Genomic DNA, 4580 nt, shown 5'->3' with positions numbered 1-4580 from the left:
CCGTATTTTTGTCGTGGGTATCGCTGGTGTAATATAAACTCAGCGGAAAACAATCTCGAGTCTTTGATGCGTGTACGCGCAACTACTGTGCGTATTTGCGAGGATTAATGGCGTACGCGTAGCCGCCGTAAGTCAACCGTAAGACGGGCAGAAATTAATTAAGCGCAACCAGTATTCGCTATGAATTCCAGGTTTAATATCGTAAGACGGGCGAAGTAATTGCGCCTTCATTTTATATCGAATTAATTGACGCCGTTAAGTCATAGCCTTCGCGCTTCTCCACTCTGAACTTTTGCAATTCTATACCGCGCGAGTCGCGACGTTTTAAGGCGCTTCGAGGCGCTTTAATGCCCGCGCGGCGTGCATGTCGCCGCGTATCTCGTTTTGTACAACCTGACAAGCGTTTATCGTTTCCGATTTTACGATCTAACGAGGAAACGCGCGCGAGAGTCCGCGATTTTGATCAGCTTTAGATGTGTCGTGGAGAATAGTCCAAAAAATAAATTACGTCATTATACGCGTTCGGCGCGTTAACGGAATGAAACAGTCATTCGAGGCTAAATATTTCATTCCATGAAAATATCGTCGGAATCGTTAGAGAAGAAATCCGCGAAATCATTAACATACATTGTTATGATATTAAATGTCTTTCATCATATAATTAAATTTTTCAAATATACTTAATATTTTTTAAAAGAAAAATTGAAAATGTCATTAATATTAACAAATCCGGTGCCGAATGCTTTTAAAATTTTGTTTTTTAAAAATTGGGTAAAAGTCGAATACTATGACATTTTCAATAATCTAAGTGCAACGATGCTGCAATAAAGTGCATTAAATACCATAAAACTCTGTCTAAAGAATCAAGTGCGCCGACTTGATCTCAAGTGGCTGCTTTGAATAATATTTAACACACGCGTATTTATAAATTTCGATACTATTTAAGCGGTTTCACAAGGTATCGTTAGGAGAATATTTGCAAACGTCTCTTTGCGAGCGACGCGATAACGTGCACTCCGCGTCTTTTAATCAAAGTGGACGATAAATATGAAATCGATCGATTCTTAACGTATTAGCTTATCTTGCCTTTTCGCAAAATCCCTCGTAATTATCTGTACGGCATCACAGGCTAATGCTGTTACGTTAACACACACAGAAACTCACGTATTAGAAGCCAATTATCGATCATTCAATATCATGATCATTCGAGCGATGTGGAAAACGTCAAATTAGCGGACCCGCTTTTGATAGCGACCGGCGAAGGCAGCAACCGGTTTTTGCTTTTTTCCCCCCTCTCCCCCTCCGCACGATTCAACCTGCGACCGAGAGCCGGCAAACCGCTCTGTTTTCCTCCGAATAAAACCCGCGATAAACTAATCCCGTTTCTCACTCGCGGCGGGATCGCGACAGAAAATTGCCCCGGCCATGAGTTTTACGGTAGCGATAGCCGCCATTTTTGTAATTGGCGAATAAAATGTGTTTCGCGGGGATCTCTAATACGATAACTCGCGCGGGATTAGCTTAATTCACGTGCTTCACTCCGATATTGGAAATCCTCCGGCCGTGCGCGAGTGCAATTAAGACGACACTCGTCGCCGAGCACCGGCGAATAGCGACGACCATCCCGACTATTTAGACGCAGAAGTCGCGCGATTACGTTTCCATTATTTCAAAAGTTGCCAGAAGCATGGAGATACGGAGCGTTGCATTTCCTATCCCATGATGGCTGACAACGTCCCACCCCACCCCATCCCACCCCACCCCACTCCGCTCCGCTGCGCTGAGCGCAGCTCTCTCACAAAAGCAAGCGGGTCCAGAAAGGACGAGTCTAGCCTAACCTAACCTAGCCCTAACCTAACCCTTACTTAAGCTCCCTTTTGCACTTGGCGGCCATGTTGCCGCGAGGGTTGGGCCATCAAAACGACGGCGACTCATTGGCCGCGGGAAGAGGGGGAGAGAGAGCGAGAACGCGCTGCTCCTCCGTCTTGCTCCTCGTCGCCGTGTCCCTCGTCCCGTCTCCTTCCCTCGGCGCGCTTCTTCATCCGACATCCCCAATGGCGCGTCTCACCGTCCTTCTCCATCCTCTCCTCGCTCTAGACTCCGCGACACGTCCTTCTCCCGTCCTCGTCCGTCTCATCCCGAATTCTCTGCTCCTGTCCTTCCCTTCCGCTCCTCCTCTGTCCCCGCGCCCCGCGGATTCCCTCTATCTCGCCCCGTCAGTCTCTCCGCCGCGAGTAAAGTTTGCTTTATTTTTTATTATTCCTCATGTTTGTCGGACATGCTCAGAGTCATCCTCCGGCTATGCGACCCTTTGCGCTCCTTGCCGCGGGGCCACGTGAAATTTATTTCGCGAGTTCGATGTTCTAGATATCGCTACGCCCGCGAGATGGAAAAGCGCTCGCGGACGATGGCGCGATACCTCGCTGGTACGAAAGGGGAGTTCGAGTTACTTTTTCGATCAACGCCCGTATATATTTCGCATTTTTCGCCGTGATTTTGCGCAATTTTCCCTCTCGCGATGGTTACTCCAATGAGCAGTAATTTTTATTTCGTTATTTTCTGGTTTCCCGCTTGCGATAGCACTGGTTGAAATCGAGATGACAATGTTAATCGCTTTGATGCGACAACTAAGAGTTCTATTTCACTTGTTTTCAAGTAAGTTTATTATAAATCCAAGATTTTAGATGTTATCTCCGTCGTGTATTTTAGTAGAAAATTATTTGTATTGTCTTAAAGGAGTGGAATTAGTATTACTAAGAATGGAACTTTGTAATAATATATGTAGGCGCGGTTTTCCATTTTCTGTGTAATCGTTAACCAGAGATTAGTCGATTCTCCGTCCTTAGATAATAACATAGAAAAAGACGGAGAGATTAACGTCTGGTTAACCAGAAAGTGAAAAACCGGGCCATAATGTGTTAACACGTTTAGTTGCCATTTGTCAGATACTTTATAACAAAGCACGTGTATCAAGTTAACTTTTCTTAGTCTCGACTACTTTAAAATGCCGAAAATATATGTTGAAGCTTATTGAAGTTACGAATAATTTTACATGAAACGTATTTTATTAGAACTGAAGAGTATTGTTTCTTAAGACATTTGTACAACTTCTGTATTCTGTCTCTATTGCCATCAATTTAATCACTTATAAAGGTGGATTCGACAAAATGCTTTGCAACAAAAGGCTGAAGGTTAATACGGTAATTATATAATGTTACACTTTAGCAAACCGATTAATCTACCAGCAAAGGGTTTATCTAAGTCGCTTGATAAACTTAAATAAATGCAATAATACGTAACTTACTTGTGAACCTGTGCCAACAGCATCTTGAAATGCTTCGGAAATTCTTGTCCTCTGTACAAACTCGTGACCTGATGGAAACTGAGCGACTTTTGGCTTGCTTCTCTAAAAGGGTGAAATTTTTTAACTTTACAATTAGTTGTGCCTACCCTACCTGCGTTTTCTGACTCCTTTTTCTTCGCGTTCTTTGATCCTTTCCCCAACCCTTTTACCAATTGCAATTCGCTTCGACCGTTCGCTCTGAATTCCTTTCCTTTTAACCTTTTTTTATGAGCGTTTGAAAAGGGAAAGTTTGTCAACCTTGCTCTCGTATACTAAAATTCAGTTTACAAAGGGTTATTCTAAAAATGTCATCTTTGAATAGTCATCCTTGAATGTAGGAATAATATAGTTCTTTCATTGTCCGAGGAAATTTATTAGTAAATCTTGTCCTTTGCTCTTTCGACCAAATTAAATTTACGTCTTTTAATCCCTATGCACGTGCCAAGCGAATAAATAATATATCTTTGTTCTCTTTGTACGTAAATTGTGTTTGATTTAGTATTATAGATGTATTTGAAACAGAAACGGAGCTAAATTTATAAAAATGTAAATAAAAATAATGTGCATTAAAAGTTTTCAATAATATCTTCATTTATCTATTATTTAACATAAATAGAATAATTATAAATCAATTTAAAAAAACACCTTTCAATTTAAAACAAATATCGCAGAATTGAGTGTATAAAATATTTTCAGGTTTTTTTAATCCTCTTATTCATAAATTAATAGAATATTTCTATATTTTTATACTGTTTCCTATCTCTTTACATCTAATTGTAAAATAAAACATTGATAATTTCAATTTTAATTAATATCGAAAGGTAATTATGCTCTAGTTGAAATAGATTTTACAGTTTAGATAGTAGAGCGCAAGTTAAGAGTATTATTTAGTGTAGGTTAAAATAGATTTGGAATGCGATTGCAAGTATTCGTTTTAAGAATTTGGAAAAGTGGTTGATGTGAAAAATTAATACTTCTTTGGAATTGTTAGTTTATAAACTTGTAAATTATACGCGCGTAACTCACACGCATATCTCATTATTTCTGCAGTTACGGAAGGCATACATATTGTGGCTGTGATTTTTCCAAAGATACATTAATTTTCATATGTATAATGTATATACGTTTACTTATTATGTGATTATGATTTCTAAAGTTGTATTAATTATCGTGTATCTGCAATGTTCCTACATATACAATTTATCTATTGTATTTAATTTAGAGATGAGGTACTTGA

This window comes from Vollenhovia emeryi, unplaced genomic scaffold (assembly GCF_000949405.1).
Source record: "Vollenhovia emeryi isolate VEMERY1.0 unplaced genomic scaffold, V.emery_V1.0 DF939174.1, whole genome shotgun sequence".
Classification (NCBI taxonomy): domain Eukaryota; kingdom Metazoa; phylum Arthropoda; class Insecta; order Hymenoptera; family Formicidae; genus Vollenhovia; species Vollenhovia emeryi.
The sequence above is the reverse complement of the archived record's forward strand: the minus strand, read 5'-3'. Positions refer to the sequence as shown.